This window comes from Tachyglossus aculeatus, chromosome X3, assembly GCF_015852505.1.
Source record: "Tachyglossus aculeatus isolate mTacAcu1 chromosome X3, mTacAcu1.pri, whole genome shotgun sequence".
In the NCBI taxonomy this organism is placed as follows: Eukaryota; Metazoa; Chordata; class Mammalia; order Monotremata; family Tachyglossidae; genus Tachyglossus; species Tachyglossus aculeatus.
The window spans coordinates 28776740-28798836 of record NC_052099.1 but is presented as its reverse complement, the minus strand read 5'-3'; positions in this window follow the sequence as shown (position 1 = coordinate 28798836).

Below are 22097 nucleotides of genomic sequence, written 5' to 3'. Positions count from 1 at the left end.
ACAGTCTTAATCCCCATTTACAGATGAGGTAACTGAGGCACAGAGAAGTTAACTGACTTGCCCAAAGTCACACAGCTGACAATTGGCAGAGCAGGGATTTGAACCCATGACCTTTAACTCCAAAGCCTGTGCTTTTTCCACTGAGTCATGCTGCCTCTCTGATACTGAACTTCTCCGGACACCTGTGTGGTATGGGTGGGGAATGTGATTTCTCATGCACTTGGCAGACTTCATCACCCTGTGGAAGGGAATAGTGCAAATATCAGTTAACAAGAAGATTTGATATGAAAAGTTTTGGCCGAAAATTAGTGTAAGTGGGCACAAACATTTTAGTGAAACAAGGGATGATGAGAACCTCAACCAATCAGTAGGGAAAGCCATACAGTTGGGCGGGGGTGGATTCCAATTAATTGCAGATGGTCTCCACTTGTCTTCTGCTTCTATCTAAACGGAGCTCTTGTTGGCAAAGCAAGGCTCTTGTCTTGAAGAAATAAGCAAGATTGTGAGTCTAACTCCCAAATCTGTGGCATCAACAGTCGCTTCATTCCCACATACGGAAGTCTATATTTGCAATAGCCAGCACGGGATTGCAGTGCAATTTTCTGAAGGAAGAATGGTGCTTTCTCCTTTCCCAGGTCTATTTTCACACTGCCCATAATCAGATAAGGTATTTCAACTGTACGGAAGCAGCATGTTACATTTCCTTTAGGATATGATACAAGCCCAAGTATCATAATATGAACGTTTATCTTCCTGAGCAGTTAATCAGCTCAATGAATTAATCAGTACTATTTATTGAGTGCTTACTCTCTGTGGAGCACTGCATTAAGCCCTATGGGGAGTACAATAGAGTTAGTAGTCATGATCCAAGCACCCAAGAAGCAAGAAATTTAGTGGGGAAGACAGACACTAAAATAATTTATAGGTAGGGGGAAGCAGTTGAGTGTAAATATGTGCACATATATGCACCAGTGTGGACAGGAGTCATTTAATGACTCCCATCTGCCAGTTGGATGAGATGCTCCAACTCTGGACTTCACAACTCTCTTTTTACTGACCCTTCCCTTTCCACTGTTTGATGAATTCATCTCTTTGACATTATTCCCTCCACCAAGAATTCTTTCTCATACAAGTTTTCTCTTTCCCCTTCTCTAAATTTCACGGAGGTTCATTTCCCCTTGAGGTCTTATAACCCTGACTCTCTCTAAGGAATTAGAGAGAAGACACTGATATCCAGTTTGCCGATGTGGAATTGTGGGGAGAGAATTGATGGAGAAAATGGGATTATTAGGAAGGATTAAGAGAAGTTGGCTTTAGTTTGGAGAAGAGAAAATTAAGATGGACTGAAGCTAGGAGGTAAGTTTTTGTAAAGAAACAAGGGACTTTGGAGCATAAATGCGAAAGAAGAGAAACCTAAGATCAGTAGATTGATACAGAAGAACTTTCTGAGATAAAATGTGGTAGCTAGTAGTAGGCATTATGACTAAGGAACATTATAAAAATCTCATTCCTTGAAGCTCAGACAGAACTCAAAGGACTAGCTATAAAGATAATCAGGACCAGGAGAGTCCAAGTGTTTGAAGGAAATCAGAGTTGGTTGGAAGAAGCCTGATGTCAAAAATTAAAATTTGGAAAAAGATCCATATCCTTAATTCCGTATTTCTTCAGTCAGTTGAACTTTACTGGCATCCCTTTGAAACTGTGAGGAGGCATAGGCATCTGCATGGTTTGCAGATCTGTAAGTATTTTCGCAGACTGATAAGTTTTTTGAATTTATGGGAAAACTGGAGTGATTCCATCTGCTCCATTATTCCATTCATCATTCTAAACTTAGCCAGGAGGTATTTGTTTGGAAGATTTTATCAACAAGTTTGTTTTCACTATAAGGCATCTCTGCTTTCCAATTTCACCTTGGTTAAATCTAGATCTCGGAGGAACATAAACCATTGAAAATGGAGGATGCAATTCTTAGGAAGCCATTAATTGTGATGACTCAGACTGTAACTTCTTGAAAAGATGCATAGCAATCTTAATGTTGTTATTGGAAGGTTGAATGTTATTACTATTAAATCATTGTGTATTAAATCACATTATATTTTAACAGTGCACTTAATGATCCTGCACTTGTCCATTCATCAACTTTGCTACTAAGGTAGTTCTTGTGAAATCATCAGATACATAGTTTGCAAGAATTCTATTTCATTTGATTTCACTGTGGTTGAAGGTCATTGAGTCATACAAGATCCTGGACAAATTTAAAAAGTCAAAGGAAATAATAAATTGCACAATATTTGATATCATGTTGTCGTGCTGGCCTCAAAGACTGTCATCCCTTTGGATCGGATTTAAGATCTATTAGACTCTCTTCTCTTGTTTTCCAACTGCTGCTAATTGAGGATGAAGGCTTATGCAATGAAAACTGTCAGTGTGAAGCATTAGTCAAGGAGCACTGCAAAGACAAATAGTGCACGGTTCCTAGTGGGAATATCTGCCTTTCTTGTTTGGTTTGGGCTGTTGATGTCAATGCAGGTTACATGTGGATTAAGGTTAGCAACTGATCCAGTTTTCTCCTGAACTGAATGAGCTCACATTTGTCCTTGGTTTGCTCAAAAAAAAAATACATATAAAAGATAAATTCTTCCTCCTCTCCTAAAGTTGTGCATACACACACACACACACATTTATGTATTATGTATACATATGTGCATATATATACATATATATATGTAGAGATATATGTATACATGTACTTTAAATACAATAATTTTGCTTCATTTTCACTGCACATTGGTTATTTGCATTTGACATTCATTTAAACTCTCAGCCCCCTCTAGACTGTAAGCTTCTTGTGTGCAAGGATTGTGTCCACTAAATCTGTTGTATTGTACTCTCCAAGCATTTGGTATGGTGCTAGACACACAGTAAGTGCTCAATAAATATCATTAATTGATCGATTGCTAGAGTGGGTGGATTAAGAAGGAAGAGCAGACTGCGGTTTAGTGTCCTATTATTTTCCTCTTAAACCTGTGCTGATCTTTCCTACTATTTTTCTTTCTTCAGAATTCGAGGGAACTTTTCAAAAGGAAATGAGGTTTTAGAAGTCAGATATGCTGAATATGATCGAACTTGAAGAAACATTAAAGTTATTTATAGGATATTTGTTGTTCCACTTAGTTCTGGTTTAATTGGGCCTCAGATTAAGTTCCTAAATCTCCACTTAATTGATTTTTGAGGCTTACCTGGATCATGTCTTATATTCCTGTCAACCCTTTTTATTTTGTTCCATTACTGCTGTGAAACCACTTTAAAAAGTACATTATTTTGTACTACTAATACCAAGATATTATGGGGACCATAATAAGTGCAATTAGGCAGTATTTTATACCTGTGTATTAGAGCTTTGCCCAGTAATTACATAGTTCCAGCCAGAGCTTTGTAAGTGATTTAGTTTGATTAAAAGAGATTTTTCCTCAAACATCTGAATGGTCACCCCTTACTGAGTTAGAAGATTTGTTTGTATGAACGGCAATACGTAGAGAATATTCATTCTGCTTTGGAACAAGGTTCTGAAAATTACTGACCCGCTTACTGATATGTGTTACAAAATAGTGATGACCAAAGAGGACATTAAGGTTCAGCTAATATTCAAATGTAATAAATTAGCATAATATAGTATATTAGCCATAATACTATAACATTCAAATATAAATATGAGACTATGGTTTATCCACTTAGATGGATTCACAGCATTTTCTTTTTTATTTTTTAGCCTTTTTGACCTCATTCTTTCCTTAAATGTCTCAGTTCTCCCAATAGGACTTCATTTCCTTCCTCCTCAATTGGCCTGAGTTATTTTCTTGTGAGAGGACATGTGGCCTTTTACTTTTCTTCCTGTTCAACATCGTCACTTCCAAATCCATGGAAAGACCTGGAGTGACCGGGGAATGGTAATTTCAGCTGATTTCCTTTCCTGTAGGATGAATTCCCAGAATATTCAGGGACACAAGGTAATGGAAACAGCATGGGGAGTTGTCAAAGCCTGGTGTGTGATAATAACCTTGTAATAAGTTTGCCTCTGCATACCTGTTTTTTTCAGATAATCCTCATTCCTATGAAGTTCATTCAGGGCATGTGAGAAGGAAGTAAATGCTGTCAGTGTTTCTGGGTTACTCAGATGAAGGATTTACCATAGGTGTTGGTTATAAGGCTATTGGGGGACTATGGACTACCTTCCCCCTTCACTTGACAGGCTGTCATAGAATAATGGAGGGTTACTCATTCTCGAGAAGCAGTGTGGCTCAGTGGAAAGAGCCCGGGCTTTGGAGTTAGAGGTCATCAGTTCAAATCCCGGCTCCACCAATTGTCAGCTGTGTGACTTTGGGGAAGTCACTTCACTTCTCTGTGACTCAGTTACCTCATTCTGTAAAATGGGGATTAAGACTGTGAAGCCCTCCATGGGCCAACCTGATCACCTTGTAACCTCCCCAGCACTTAGAACAGTGCTTTGCACATAGTAAGTGCTTAATAAATGCCATCATTATTATTATTATTATTATTATTATATAGGAATGTGGCAATCTGCAATTCCTTTTCTCTTTTACTTCTTGGGACATTAATAATTCCCTAATTCTAGTTTAGAGAATGGGGTTTCAGGAGGTAATAAGACTAGATACATCGATCCCTGCATAGAATATTCACAGCTGCTATTTGTTAAGCGCTTACTGTGGACAATACAAGGTAATCAGGTTGGATACAGCCCTTTTCCTGCAAGGTTCCCACAGTCTAAGTAAGAGGAAGAACAGGTATCAAACTCCGTTTTAGAAATGAGGAAACTGCAGTACAGAGAAAGAAGTGAAATGACTTGTTCAAGGTCACACAGCGGGCAAGTGGCCTTGCTGGGTCCTGTATTAACAGTGGTCAAAAGACCTGAGTTTACTGTTTTGTGTTGTTGTGAAGTCAGCTTTGAAAACAGCAGACAGCTACAAGTATGGTTGCATGAATAGGCCATATAGTGTGAAAGTGAGCGCTAGTTATTTCATAATACATAAAATTGTCTTTCGCCTATCACATTTCTCCCTTGCTGGAGGGCGATGTTTGTCCTCAATAGCTGAATGATGGACTGGAAAACAAAGACATGTCTCAGGCTGCAAATTCCCCAGCATTCGTTGCAATGGAACCCCTTTTAAGATTGGCCTTTACTTCTGGAGTGTAGCTCAAGAAGTTCTCTGTAAAAGATCATCTTGGGAAACGTTTTATCATTCAGTGGAACCAGATGATCATGCCATCACATCACAGATGAGTTGTGAATATAAATGCATACGTATAATTTTTGAATAGAGGCTATAGATGGGATATAGGTGAATGTCAATTGTATCATCATATCAGTTAATAAATGCTTACATGATGAGAAACACTTCTAAATGCTAAGGAGATTAAGACAATGAAAACACTGTCCTGCCCTCTAGGGACTCATCTAAAATGGGCAAACATAGACAAACTGTGTCCCGATTTGCTTGCATCCACCCGAGCGCTTAGTACAGTGCCTGGCACATACTAAACCCTTAACAAATACATCATTATTATTATAAACAGAAAAAATATTCAAATTTAAAACCATACATTCAGAAGGTAATTTGATGAAATAGCATGAATTTAAAATGGTCATTTTAAAAAAATGAAGGAATTGCAAAATTTATTGCTTAATTATTACCCATATGGTAGCAGATGGGATAGAAATAATTCCAGCCATTAGATTCCTTTGTTCCAAGGAATTCTGTCCTTGATTGAAATGGGCAACTCCTTCATAGCATTCTGTTTTGTTTATCTGCTCAATCCTCTCCTTTCCCTTGTCATGCAAGAAATAAGTTTTGCCACCCAGTAAATTAATTTTTGTTGCAATTCAAAGTTTTTACAATGTGGACTGAAAAACTGGAGTACCCCAGCTTCCAGTTATCCATCAGTAAGACAGATGAATCCCTGATAAAAGAAATTTCACCAGCTAAGCCATTCCTGGGTCAGGTCAATAGTCCATCCAGGTGAGTATTTTTAATCTGAGGTTATTCCCAGGATGTCTGGGAGAACCATAGTGGGTAGAGCACAGTACTTTGAGTCCGAAGGACATGGGTTCTAACCTTACCTCCACCACTTGTCTGCTGTGTGACCTTGAGCAAATCACTTCACTTCTCTATTCCTCAGTTACCTCATCTGGAAAATGGGGATTGAGGTGGTGAGCCCCATGTGAGACAGGGATTGGGTCCAACCCAATTTGCTTGTATCCACCCCAGTGCTTAGTACAATGTCTGACACATATTGTTGTTATTATGTCATGGTTGCCCTCCCTTATTTCAAATCTCTCCTCCAATAGTAAGAAAAGAATATATGTAACTGTGAACTAGATGGGACATAAAGAAGTTTCTGAATGAAAGGGTCATAAAATACTGAATACAGTCTTAAAAAAGGGAATGGATTTAGTCCATTTATGTCCATTATGATTTAGTTCAATCCCTGAAGACGGTAGAAGTAGTCAAGATATTTCTGACAGTCCCTTGCAACTTGGTGTTTTTATGACGTTAAGGGGAAGTTTACTCTCTCATATCCCAATGCCCAAGTAGTACTTCCGCTTCCCATTATTATCAATTAAATTTAACCTCCGTTTCTCAAATAATTTTTGAGAGCCTTAGTTTGTTTCCTGAGTCTGTTAGTTTCCTTCTTGGAGAGACACCCTGTCCTTCCCCTTAATACGTCACCACACCACTCTAGCACATTACCTGATTTGATTCTGAATATCCTGAGGCTCCATTCTAGTTGGAAAAATGTCTTTTGGCAAGTCTTCAGTTTCTTCTTCGTCACTCACAAGATAGTTTTGCAAACACAACAGTTGCCTTCAAATCTCATTTTCTTCCTCTGGGAATACAGGTGCAGTCTCTAACTTGTGCAAGCTATGTGATGTGTACAAACACAGTCATGCCCAAAGGACTTCCTCAACTGTACAGGAGGTTTCTGTCCACAGTTCAATTTTGGGTACTTATAACCCTGTTTTTCTTCATAACCAACTGGTGTCTATCTTGATAATGCTGAACTATAGCTGGACTGATGAGATGAATGATACCGAAAAATAGATACCTGTTCTCTCTCTTACTTAGACTGTGAGCCCTCTGTTAGGCAGGGATTTTGTCCAACATGATTAATTTCTACCTACCCCAGTGCTTAAAACAGTGCTTGCCACAAAGAAAGTGCTTAACAAATAACTTAATCATCCTCTTCAAGAGCAATTACTAAAGATGAATGTGGGCTGTAGTGGGTACTTAACAAATATCATAGTTATTATTATCATTTTTACTGTGTTAAATATATTTCCCTGCATGTTTACTTATTCGGATTTTGCTCAACCTAGTGGCATAGGCATTTTAACAGATAATATATTATTGGAAAGCAGCACACCCAATATATTATCATCATTCTCTATGGCTTTGGTCAACCATTACCAAATCCAGCTACAGGCAATGCTCTGTTGTTTCCAGTGAACCATTAAGTGATAAGTGTTTTTAGAGTCAAAGGCTGTATGAGTACTGTTTCTGACTTTAGGTGAAAACAAGTGACGATGAGGATATTCACATGCCGTGCATGCAATTAGTGAAGAGAAGTCTTTTCTACATAGCATAATCACCATTTGACTTATAGAAAACCTTACATGGAACCTATGCATGTCCTATATTCTGGAACCTCATCAAATCATATTATTGCCAAGAGAAATCTAAACTGAAGCCAATGAAACAGTTTCTACTCCTAAGGAATGTTAGTGTCTCTATGTCATCAAGCACCCAAGCTAACCAAGCTAAGAATGTTCAAAACCACATTTGTGGAGGTCAAATCCTAGTTTTCTCCTCCCACTTCTGAAGTTGAGCCACTGCAGTTTTAAAAGGGTTTGTGAAATTTAATTAACCTGTAGTTAATCCCTTAGAAGTCAAATGCCATTTTACTTCAAATTCTAGTTACAGAGGTTTGAGGAGAATAGTGTAAGGTCACTGGCACAATATTCCTTCTGCATGTAGAACAGAAAAATATTATTCTACATCTCTTAGGTTCACAATGCTAAAATTGCTTGGAACTTGTTTAAAGAATTCAACGGACAACATGCTTTAGTGGATTAAGACTTTGCCCTAAAACTTGTCGCCCTTTTAGATTTTCTGCATTAAGCCCGTGTGAGATTTCAGTGTTTTGATATATTATGTTTCTACTGAGCTGCTGTAATTAGTCTATATTGTAAATTGATATGGATTGGAGACTTGTTTCCTGAATAAGGGCATGGTCACTCTATAATAATGCTATTGTTGAGTTGTCCTCCACAGGTTATTTCCATATTAAGTAGACCAAGTGTGTTTATTTTTTTAAAGCATCCTTAAAAATGAGCACTAAGGTTTTACAATTTTTCTCTCAAATTTCTCAAATTGACTAATCGAATCTGTGGGGAATAGGCTCCTTTTGTGGAAAGTGAGGAATGATTGTTTTGCTCTGGGGGGAAACCAAAGATAGAAGCTGTAAAAAAAATACAGAAAAATTAAGCACAAGTAGACAACAGATAGGAACTTCTGTCAGAGCAACATGAAAAATGAAAGGACACTAGTGTTTCTTCTGTTTGTTTAGACCTCTTATTTCTGCTACAACTCTGCACAAAACTAGCATTGAAATATCTACCATTAAAACATAACAAAACCTGACAATGATCAGCCCACAGGGCTTTTCCAAGAGAAGGCCATATTGTTCTGCTTGGGGAAGTGCCCAAGCCGTAGATGTCCTGAGACATAAAGAAAAGCACAGATTGCGGAAGACTTTCCAGTACATTAGTAGTATATGAAAGGAACTGACCACTCTTGCATTAATTTCACCTTGTCCGAGAGTGACATATGGGAAAAGCACGGCATAACCGTAAGTCTCTCCATAGACATCTTGTTTCTCCTTTCCCAGCTTAAAAACCCTCAAGTCATGTGGTGAAACAGTCTGTAATAATAGTAAGCCTGGAAAAATGTTGTGTGTATTTTTGTAGCTCCCTTCACTTTTATACTGTACAGATGATTGTGCAATTACAACGCCCATTATTTTTTTATTGTGCACTATTTGTTAACCACTAAAGAATGTTTACCTTGCGAACTGCAGTTACATTAAACATTTGTACACCACCCAGGCCATTTGTCTTTAAGCAATTTTCTGTTAATGGCTTTAAAGTGCCTTTACTTTCGTGTCTGTGGAGGATATTTCAATGACACTGAAGAGACTGCGATTTATGATGTTTTTAATCTCTTGATTCTCATGTTATATTTTAAATGAAGGCAAAGAGTGGAATCAATATTAAGTGAGTAAATATCCATGAAAAGATCATATGGGGAGTTTTGTGGGTAAAGGACAAACATAAGTATTTACATGCATTAAACATGATTTCCTTAACCAACAGCTTACAGTTGGCACGGTAGTTGGAATGTTGTTTGTTCGAAGACTAACGTATTGTGAGATGTTTTCCACTTTCCCTCTTCCCCCCTCACCGCCGTATTTCTGACACTTCAGATTAGAGGGAGGAAAGGACAAAGTTGTGAAATGGGTTAGGTGCAGTAAACTTCACTGTACAGTATCATTCTTCAATATCTAAACTTTAACTGAGGAAGCACTCGAGTCGTGTGGATGGTGCCATATGAGAAAAAAGAGAATGATTATTTTAAAGGGAAAGGGAAAGTGTTTTAGATTTCCAAATGTGAAAGTATATAGGTGAAAGATGCATTTACTGAGCTCTTTGTGCAGACTGAGAAGCAGCATGGCGGAGTGGATAGAGCACAGGTCTGGAAAGCTGAAGGCGATAATAATAATAATAATAATAATAATAATGGAATTTATTAAGCACTTACTATGTGCAAAACACTGTTCTAAGCGCTGGGGAAGTTACAAAATGATTAGGTTGTCCCACGGGGGGCTCACAGTCTTAATCCCCATTTTACAGATGAAGTAACTGAAGCACAGAGAAGTGAAGTGGCTTGCCCAAAGTCACACAGCTGACAAGTGGCGGAGCTGGGATTTGAACCCATGACCTCTGACTCCAAAGCCCGGGCTCTTTCCATTGAGCCATGCTGTCTCCCCCATGAGTTCTAATCTTAGCTCTGCCACTTGTCTCCTGTGTGGCCTTGGGCAAGTCAATTCACTTCTCTGGGCCTCGGTTCCCTCATCTGTAAAATGGTGATTAAGACTCATGTGGGGCAGGGACTGTGTCCAACCCAATTTCCTTGGAACCACCTCAGCGCTAGGTACATTGCCTGGCACAGAGAAAGTGCTTAACCAAAACCACAATTATTATTATTATTACTGTACTATGGATTGTGAGAGTACAATAAACAGAGATAATAGTATAATAATTAAGGTAATTTTCAGGCCCTTATTATGTGACAAGTACAGTTCTAAGCACTGAGAAAGATATCAGATAATCAGATCGGACTGACCTAGTGAGTAGAGCAAGGACCTGAGAATCAGAGGGACCTGGGTTCTAATCCTGGCTCTGCCACTCTTGTGCTGTGTGACCTTGGGAAAGTTACTTAACTTTTCTGTTACTTAACGTGCTTCAGTTTCCTCATCTGTAAAATGGAGATTAAGACTGTGAGCCCCATATAATAATAATAATAATAATGGCATTTATTAAGCGCTTACTAAATGCAAAGCACTGTTCTAAGCGCTGGGGAGTTTACAAGGAGATCAGGTTGGCCCACGTGGGGCTCACAGTCTTAATCCCCATTTTACAGATGAGGTAACTGAGGCACAGAGAAGTTAAGTGACTTGCCCAAAGTCACAGCTGACAGTTGGTGGAGCTGGAATTTGAACCTATGACCTCTGACTCCAAAGCCTGGCCTCTTCCCACTGAGCCATGCTGCTTCCCCAACAGGGACTGTGTACAACCCAATTATCTTGTATCTACCCCAGTGCTTCAAACAGTGCCTGGCACATAGTAAGTGTTTAACAAATACCATACAACAGCCCCTGTCCCAACAGGATTCACCATCTAAATAGAAGGGAGAACAGGGATTGAATCCCCATTTTACTCATGAGGTAACTGAGGCACAGATTAGTGAAGTAACTTGCCCAAGGTCACACACCAGAGGCATGGAGCAGAGCTGGAATTAAAACCAAGGCCTCTAACTCCTAGGCCTGTGCTCTTTCCAGTAAGCAAAAAAAAATTTTACTGATCAATCAATCAGTCCATTCATTCAATCGTATTTATTGAGCACTTACTGTGTGCAAAGCACTGTACTAAGCACTTAGGAAGTACATGTTGGCAACATTAAAGAGACGGTCCCTACCCAACAACGGGCTCACATTCTAGAAGGGGGAGACAGACAACAAAGCAAAACATGTAGACAAGTCAATCAGTGGTATTTATTGAGCACTTACTGTGTTCAGTGCACTCTGCTAAGCGATCTTAGATATTATTGATTCCAAAAGCTCAAGTGATTTCTGAAATAGTATGGCTGAGTTTTATGTAACGCAGAGTTTGTCAGGAAAGTAGTCATGGGAAAGTAGTGTTCATGGGAAATTAAGCTCCTAGTACAGTGCTCTGCAACACTGTCGATGTTCAACCAACACCAGTGAATTAATTAAAAGGGTAAATTTACTCAAGTCAATGTAGAAATAACAAAACAAACCTCATTTATACATTGTTGCAGTTGTATGTTGGCTACTCCTCTCACACCGAGGTATTTTGTTCAAGATGGAATTTTTCTCGACTTGAAGTTCTTCAAGAAGAAAGATTGTGTAGGCTAATATGAAAATTGAATATAGCAGATTTTCTTTTGAGGTCTAGTCTTTGCCTGCCTTTTGGCTTGGGTTGTTGACTACTGAAATGACAAATAGGTCATTCCTGAAGCCGATTTAGGAGTTTAAGAATGGAGAGAATCAGACTCCTCACTGACCTACCTCCCTGCCTTCTATCTGTCCCCACTCCAGTCCATACTTCACTCTGATGCCTGGATCGTATTTCTAAAAAAACATTCATTCTGTGTTTCCACACTCCTCAAGAACTTCCAGCGATTGCCCATCCACCTTCACATTAAATAGAAACTCCCTACCGTTGGCTATAAAACACCCAATCAGTTTGCCCCCTCTAATTTTACAATCCAACCTGCTCATTTCATTCCTCTAACGCCAACCTAATCACTGTACCTCGATCTCATCTATCTCATCGACCCCTAGTGAAGACACAAAGTAAAAAATAGAGAACACCAAATTGCTGTAGGGGAAATTGTATTATGCCAAAAAACAGTACTTAGACCTTAAAATGAGTTATCAAATGAGGTTGTAGCACAGCGCCTACTCGAAAGTTTTAAGAATCTGGTAGACTATCGTTTGTCTGGAATGGTATTAGGGATGGATATGACCCTCTGGCCCTTTCTAACCCTCAGATTGTACTGTTTATTCTCAGTAGTCAATAGATGATAAATGAACTCTTTTAATACTAGTGGCCTTTGCTATACTGCTCTTTTAGGAAAAAAGTTATCTTTCATCATAGGTCATTTCACATAGTCAATGTACAAGAACCTCTACTTCTTGGAAATGGCTGGACATGGGTTTTCTTATTTTCTGCTTCACTCCAGATTCTTTTCTTGTGCCCTAGTCCGTGTTGGGTAGGGAGCATCTCTATACGTTGCCAACTTGTACTCCCAAGTGCTTAGTACAGTGCTCTGCACACAGTAAGTGCTCAATAAATATGATTGAATGAATGAATGAATTTAATTCACCTTGGGCATGACTCAACTCTTGGAAGGTTTTATTTTGCTGCCCGTACAATACTGCAAACACCTGGTAGTTTTTGAAGCTGCAAACTGGAGTGCACCTCTTGGCATTGGGTACTTTGAGTCTTTTGTTCATTTCTCAAGAGTCTTTTCAATCAATATGTAAACTTGTTTATGCCTGCCTTATATTGGTTTGTTCAAGAACATGGATGCTGGAAATTTAACTGTTCAAGAGGTATCTGTAGCAGCTAGCACTACAAACATCAAAGAATATCATTAACACGTATTCTCTAAACCTGGAAATGAACCGTAATTAATATCAATTCATTCTGGACTGAAATTTGAGCAGATAAACCAACAAAACACTTGCAGTTTTATCCCTAAGACTTTCAATTCTATCTAACAGATTATTTCAGGTCAGAAGCTTCAGTGTGTAGATCAAGGCTATTTACCAACACATCAGGAATCGTGTTCTTGGCATCCTCAACTTTCTGCATATAAATGTCCGTAAAGTGCTTTCTGTGGCTACAGATCTTTACTGTGTCTCTGGAAATGGCAAGAGTTAATCATTCCCAAGACTTTAGGGAAACTAGCACTCTGACTTCTATTGTGATAGTGAGTCATAAAATGGATGGATGGCCTATGCGTCCAGGAATTGAACAAGACACCTGGCTAGAAAAGAGCTGGGCAGAACCACCTGTTTGTCCCCACATAATACTGAGGGCTCTAGGGAAGACCCCATACTTCTATATAAAGCACAATACAGAAAGAGAAAAGCGAGCTCACACAGAGTTCAGAATAGAAGAGGTTAGGAGGCAGAGCTAGGAAGGTTGATTGCTGGCAGGGACTGCATCCAACCCGATTTGTTTGTTTCCCCCGCAGTGCTTAGTACAGTGTCAGACAAATACCAATATTATTATTTTGGTTATCCCAATGCCTCATTCTATTAGCTGCATATATAATCAGGTGGGCAAATACAAAGTTTTAAGGTGCCATTAATAAAATAAAATTATACCTAGGAAAACTTCTCTTAGCAGTTAGGATCATGGCTCAGGCAGATTAGGCTGGGGACTAGCGTGGAATAGGGATGGGGCATAAGAACGATAGACAAAGAGAAATAGTCTTCGGTTTCTATTTGGAGCCACTTAACAATAACGACTGTGGTGTCTGTTAAGGACTATGTGTCGAGTACTGTTCAAAACACTGGTTTAAATACAAGCTATTTGGGTTGGACACAGTTCCTGTCCCAAATGGGATCACGGTTTAAGTAGAAAGGAGAACAGGCATTTAATCCCCATTTTATAGGTGAGGTAAACGAAGCACAAAGAAGTGAAGTGACTTGCCCCGGATGACACAGTAGACAAGTGGCGGAGTCAGGGTTAGAATGAGGCCTTTTAACTCCCAGGCCTACAGTCTTTCTACAAGGCCATGATGTTTCTATAAGGCCATGATGCTACTCAGTTACCTTGGACAAGTCACTTAGATTCTCTGGGCCTCAGTTATCTCATCTGTAAAAAAAATGGAGATTGGGTGTGAACCCAATATGGGACAGGGACTTTGTACAACCTTGTATCTACCCCAGAGCTGAGAACAGTGTTTGGCACATAGTAAGCACTTAAGAAGTACCATAATAATTATTATTCTAATTATTATTATTACCTTCATTGATTAATACTGGCCGAGCTTCTCTGCTCTGTCTCAACAGAAGGCACAGGCATAAAAAGACACCTTCCCTATATTTAGAAGTTTGTATTATTCTTATTCTTAGTATTACTCCACCGCCTATTTGAAACTTCAGATTTTCTGCTTGGATCCCCCTTGTTTGCTATCTATTTTTTTATTAGAACACACCTGTTGTGACAGAAAATCCGACAGTCTTTTTGGCCAACTCACATATGCACTAACAAGAAGAACATCAGGATGTCCCCCATGTAGTGAGACTGAGTGCCAGTCCACTAAGAGGAGGATAATTTGGAGTAGGGAACATGGAAGCAGGATTTGGAGGGCAAGGGAGAAAGAGCAGGGGTGACTGGTTGGAGAAGAAGGTTCAATCATTCGATCAATCAGTCGTTGAGCACTTAATCACCTTGCCCACTCCAACCTTGCCTCCCTGATTTCCTATTACAACCCAATCCGTACATGTCATTCACTTTTATAATGCTCTTGAAGGATTACAATCGATTAAAAGGCCAAAGAATCTCATGAGTCTATGGTAAAAGATGCTCAAAGAAGAATAAATTTGCAATTGCGGAGATTATACCCTAGTACAATAATCTAGCAGGGGCAAAAGTGTACATTCATTCATTCAATGGTATTTATTGAGTGCTTACTGTGCATTCATTCATTCACAGTGCTTGGTACATAGTAAGTGCTTAACAAATACCATCATTATTATTATTATCATTCAGTCATACCTGTGATCCCACTGTTGGGTAGGGACCGTCTCTATATGTTGCCAACTTGTACTTCCCAAGCGCTTAGTACAGTGCTCTGCATACAGTAAGCACTCAATAAATACGATTGATTGATTGATTTACTGAGTTCTTACTGTGTGCAAAGCACTGTACTAAGCGCTCAGGAGAGTACAATACAACAATAAACAGACACATTTCCTGACCACAACGAGCTTACAGTCTAGACGGGGAGGAGATAGACAAGAATACAAGTACATAAAATTACAGATATGTACATAATAATAATAATGGCATTTATTAAGCACTTACTTTGTGCAAAGCACTGTTCTAAGCACTGGGGAGGTTACAAGGTGATCAGGTTGTCCCACAGGGGGCTCACAGTCTTAATCCCCATTTTACAGATGAGGTAACTGAGGCACAGAGAAGTCAAGTGACTTGCCCAAAGTAACACAGCTGACAATTGGCTGAGCTGGGATTTGAACCCATGACCTCTGACTCCAAAGCCCGGGCTCTTTCCACTGAGCCACGCTGCTTCTCCTAAGTAAGTGCTGTGGGGCTGGGAAGAGGGAAGAGCAAAGGGAACCAAGTGGAGCAGATTATGGACCAAAGCAATTATGTGATTCCAAAGTTTTTCACATTGATCTGCTTTGACTCAGCATTTTCTAGGAAAGCTTCAACTCTTTCAGAACAGGCTGAATGAAAAGCGGTTTGGAAAATTAATAGTTTGCCTGTGAACATTTAAGGCGGTTGTGAAATGTATCCTTGACTCCAGGTTTATGTGCTGGTATTTTAAATGAAGAATCCACCTGTTATTGTTTCTGGCACAGATATACCCCAACTCAGCCAACGGTCCACTGGGTGCTCCTTAAGAGCCAAGCAATCTACCAGTAGCAGAAAACAAGGAAAAGTTTTGCTTTCCACTTTGAATCCAAAAATGGATCATCAACAGCAATGGCACTGAACCAAGTTGTGATGCTGAGCTTTTCAGTGGTCAAATGTATGTTGTCAGAGAGTTCATGAAAAAGTCATTAGTTTTCCTCCCCTATTCTTTCACTGTCAGGCAGAATCATGTCATAAATATAGTCACTTGTCGAGCAGGATATCAATCTCTCCAGGTATCACCTATTTCCTGTCTCTGGCCATATGTTTCTGTTATTTATGTCAAGAAAATAGCATTTACACAAGCGCTGCTCGTTGTTTACAGAAGTTTAACTCCTCTGATATAGTCTTGCTTGTGTTGCATGCTTTTAGCCCGTAGATAATACATGAGCTTGTAGGTTTTAAAATATGCTACCACATGCATGATAGAATAAACACAGACCTGAACCGACAGCACCATCTGCCAAACATAGTCAGTGTCAGGGGACTGGTCCCTGGCCATCATTCCACTTCTGTTCCCAAGAGATCGGTATATTTTTGTTAAGATAATAGGATATTTAGCAGTATGAGTTTGTTGACCGCTTAAATTACTAACATTCCTGGCAATTACCAATGGTAAATGAGAAATTTTACTCTTCACTTTTGTGAACCTGGTGTAGGTTCATTTAAAACCCCTAATCTATTTCATGTATCTACATTCATATCATCTATATATGCTTTTCTGGACAATTTTCTGTCTATTTACACTAGAAATCAACTGTGAGTAATGCATACTCTGCACAGAGCCTTGTGCTCTGAAATGGAGAATAGCCTTTAATATGTTCCTTAAATTCAAAATATGGGCTTTTACTGTAGAATTTGGTTTTATTTTTTTTTCAATTTCTGATGTCATGGAATCACTAAATACCAAAACTGAAAAAGGAAGTAAAGAATCCCAAATTACATAAGGAAAACAAATTAATTATTTTGACTGGTGAGATGTAAATGGCCATGTTTCAGTGAATTTTTGATGTATTGCCAACTAGTGTAATGCAAGAAGACGATGATTTTCATGTAATTCTGTGATCATTATTTCATTTGTCTTTTATTGTAATTCAAATCTTTGGTGTTAATGTGACTTATAACTTACAACTTCCGGGTGATTTCCCCCTGTGATTTAGGTTTTATGTAATTTATTTTATATCGTAGCCCAAAAAATAGTTTCCTTCTCTCGCCCACCACCCCAAGGGAAAAAAATATATTTTTTACTAAACAGACTAAAAGATCGTTAGGAATGATCTTAATGTTTTGGACATCTTTGTCTGTCATTGTCTAAGGCTGATAATACTGTGCTTCTGCTATAACCTAGCCAAAAGCCATGAGAAGAGAGAAAAAAGTGGCGTGTAACATTTATTTTATGTTTTGAAATTGGACTGCTTTTCTTTTGTGTTTTAAAGAGTGGGCACCTGAGATGAAATTTTGTGGCGAGCAATTTTTTTCTCTGGCAATATTGATGCAATATGCAATATTACTTATTGCAATATGTATTTAGTGGCTATTGCAGGCTAGACAAAAATTGAATATAGATCAGATACTTGCCTTGCCAGTGAGACAAATCAGCCTGATTATATGGGATTATATGGTGTATGAATTTTTAAATTAAATGGTTTCTTGCCCTATTACATAATGCCAACATAGTTCTGTTGTGGTAAGGCATTTTCATTCCTTAAATATTTGGTACATAAGTGGCATTTTAGATGAATCAATACTACTTTAGTTATAAGGGTATATTAGTCTAATAAGGACGTTGCCTCATTTGTCTATAAGAAGCTTACTATTATAAGGCATTCTATTAACTAGGAAAACTGCATAATAAATCCCTGTTTCTGATCTGGTCAGAGTTTGTCATCATCACAGGGTCTTAAAACTCTTAGCCATGTTGCACATGAAAACCCAATGATATTTTCCTTCCCATGAGAAATAAACTCAAGCAACATGATTTGGGTTTGTAACTAATGAGCATTGCTTTAGACACCTTTTTCTTCAGAGTTCATTTTGCTATTTACTGGCTTCATTATTTTTCTACACAGCCAGTTTCGAATAATTTCCTGTGTAACTACCAGTATTCCCAGTGCCCATATCAATTCAAACATACTTTCCCAACAGGAGCATTAGACTGACAACAAATGGTAAGGTAACTACAGCCAGCGAGAGGAGAAGAAAGTGGAATCTGAAAACAAGTGAGGCGGTCATTCCAGCCACATCTGTTGATTTTTTTTTTTTTCCTAGAGTCCAGGGCAAACACAAAACTTATTGTTAGGCCAAATGAATTTCAAATATTACAAATATATGGATCTCTACCACTTTACTATGAACTGTTGATTTATAAGTTCGCAAAGGAAATTCAAGTTGGCACCCGTAATGCGGTAGTATAAATTCATTCAAAATGAATGGAGAACATTGCAAAATATATCTCTTCAGCATTTTGTCATGGTTTCCCTTTTTTATTTTAGCCAAGTCTTTTACTTGAACATGATGTTTTCTGGCTTTCTGGCATGTAATGGGGATACCTAGAACTTCTCTACATTTTACAAGAAAATCAAGTCATTTAAATTATCTGTGTCTCAGTTGCCTCATCTGTAAAATGGAGATTAATCAATCAATCAATCGTATTTATTGAGCGCTTACTGTGTGCAGAGCACTGTACTAAGTGCTTGGGAAGTACGAGTTGGCAACATATAGAGACGGTCCCTACCCAACAGTGGTCTCACAGTCTAGAAGGGGGAGACAGAGAACAAAACAAAACATATTAACAAAATAAAATAAATAGAATAGATATGTACAAGTAATATTAATATTGTGAACCCTATGCGGATGTAGACTGAGTCCAACCTGATTAGCCTGTATCTTGCCTTGGTGCTTAGTACAGTGCCTGGCACAGAGTAAGGGCTTAACAAATACCATAAAAAATGGGATTTTTTGGTATTTTGGCATGACCTAGTGGAAAGAGCATGGGCCTGGAGTTAGAGGACCTGTGTTCTAATTCCAGCTCCATCACTTCCCTGTTGTGTTGCCTTGGGCAAGTCACTTAAGTTCTCTGTGTCTCAGTTTTCTCAACTGCAAAATGGGGACTCATTACCTGTTCTCGCTCCTACTTAGACTGTGAGCCCCATTTGGGACAGAGACTGCGTTTGGCCTGATTAACTTCTATCTGCTCCAGTGCTTAGAAAAATGTTTCACACATAGTAAGCGCTGAACAAGTACCATTAAAAAAAAATCTGGGAGGCAGAATATCTACTTTCATAACAAAGGTCCGGAAGTCTGTAAAGCTAAGTTTTCATTCTTCCTCCGGCTGCTGTGCTACCTTGAGCAAGTGACTTCACCTCTCTGCTCTCATTTCCTCATTTGAAAACTGGATATAATATCTGCATTTCCTTATTTTCCTTGGATGCTACAGGAATAAAAATAAGATGACTGAGGTGAAATTGCTCTGGAAAATATAAGTGCTTATACAATCCAAGATATTATTAAGAATACTTACTATTCTAGTACAAATCGATGGGGAAGTATACCCCTATCACTCTGGCTCATTTCTCTTTATTTGCCCTTAGTTTCCCACTGAAGAAATGGGAGTGATGGTAATAACCCTTGTTCTTTCCTTACCTCAGGAAGCTAAAAAGAGGAAAATGAATTACATCCGTTAAGATCTCTAGCCTTTTTCCAAGAAAGGATATGTGGTGTTACTCTTATTGTTGGCACTGGCGAACAAAGAAAAGTGTACGACATTGAGATTTAAGTTTGATTTTTGGAGCTACAGATGCACAAGGTTCTGTTTTTCTATCCCTCGTAAATGTCAGTGAAATAGATTCTCAGCAATCATCTGCAGCTGTGCCATGTGACTAGCAGTACAAGGATGTTCTTATTTGTACAAAAAGCCCAAATTGTCAGAAATCCAAAATATTTGCATTCTTGGCTGTAACACACATGTTCTGTAAAAGACACAACCGCTTCTGAGCAAGTCTGTTCTGGCATCTCTTACACACCCCTTATCCTGGTGAAACTTGAGTAGGAGTCCCTTGTGGATAAGAATTGTTAAAGGTTGTTAAGATCTTGTACATTTCTTTGGAGATGATTGGGAATTTCAGTGGTTTTGAAAGGAACTTTGTTTAGCATAGCTGAGGCAGCACTGTAGTTACCTCTTTTCAGATATTGCAACTGTCTTGTGATCCAAGAATATTACCCAAAATTCGGTGGAATTGACACTACGTACCTTAGAATCAATCACTTGTATTTGCTGAGTGCTTACTGTCTGCAGAGCACTGTGCTAAACCCCTGGGAGAATACGACAGGGAAGCAGTGTGACCTAATGGAAAGATCACAGGCTTGGGAGTCAGAAGCCCTGGGTTCTAATCCTGGCTCTGCCACTTCCTTGCTGCGTAACTTTTTTTAAATGGTATTTGTTAATGCTTACTATGTGCAAAGCACTGTTCTAAGCACTGGGGAGGTTACAAGGTGATTAGGTTGTCCCACATGGGGCTCACAGTCTTAATCCCCATTTTACAGGTGAGGGAACTGAGGCACAGAGAAGTTAAGTGACTTGTCCAAAGTCACACAGCTGACAGTTGGCGGAGCCGGAATTTGAACCCATGATCTCTGACTCCAAAGACCGTGGTCTTTCCACTGAGCCATGCTGCTTCTTCACTTCTCTGTGCTTCAGTTCCTTCATCTGCAAAATCGGGGTTCAATCCTGTTTTCCCTCCTACTTAGACTGTGAACCCAATGCGGGACCTGATTATCTTGCTATCTACCCCATTGTTTAGTACAGTGCTTGGCACCTAATAAGGTTTTATAATAATAATGATGATGGTATTTGTTAAGCAGTTACTATGTGCCAAGCACTGTTCTAAACACTGTGGTAGATACAAGGTTGTCCCACGGGGGGCTCACAGTCTTAATCCCCATTTTACAGATGAGGTAACTGAGGCACTGAGAAGTGAAGTGACTTGCCCAAAGTCAGACAGCTGACAAGTGGCAGAGCTGGGATTAGAACCCATGACCTCTGAGTCCTAAGCCACTGAGCCACACTTCTTCTCTATGAAATATTATTATTATTATTACAGCAGAGATATGCTGCCTGCCCTCGAGGAGCTTACAGCCTAGCCGAGGGAGAGCTTCATTTCATCTTGCACTGGAGTCCTGATCCCAGATGATGTCAAGTTGACCAGGATGGCAGGAAGGGTTAGGATTTTTTTGGACATAGAAGGTTCAATAAAGGGGGGTTTATTACTTCTGCTTCCAATAGGCCTGAAAATGGCTTGACACCCCCTTATTTCTGATGCTCTCTGTCAGAAAAGAACTGGCAATTATAAATCCGGGTAGGAAGACCCTACATAAACCTAGTTCAGCCAGTGTGGAGAGGCTGTCCAATATTGTGTAAGCTCCCGAGGCCAGGGATCGTATGTACCTTGTCTTTAGTGCTCTCTCAAGAACAGTGCTCTGCACACAGTAAATGTTCAGTAGATACCGCCGACTGACTGAACTGATTCCATTTTTTCCCACAATCGTTGATTTAGCATAGATGCCAATTGGTGAGCATGACAGGCATAATTACCTGAATTCTTGGCTTGTGCCTGGCCCACACAAGCTGTTGAAGCTTTTTGAGGGTCACTCACCCCAAGTCTCTGACAAGACCAGAGTTTCCCACCAGGACCGACAAGACTGCAAATGACGACCTCTTCTCATCCTGAAGCTTACCCTGTCCCAGCATGCTCTATCCCACTAAGCTCCCTGCCCCATTTTCCCTCACATGCTCACAATGAAGAGTTGGCACTGAGGCCTGCAGTATACAGATTCATTCACACTGCTTCATTTAGAAGGCTGTTTTGAGGTTTGCTGTTTGGGCAGTCCCAGTTATCCTGTGATTCAGTGTGAAATCTCTCATCACTCTTCCCAACGTTTTGAACCCATTCACAGCCCAGAGAGAAAGATCCCTCTGTATAATGGAGATGGCCTCTCTGGCAGTGACCCAGAGGCAACCTCAAGTTGTGGTCGGAGGGGGCCAATAAAC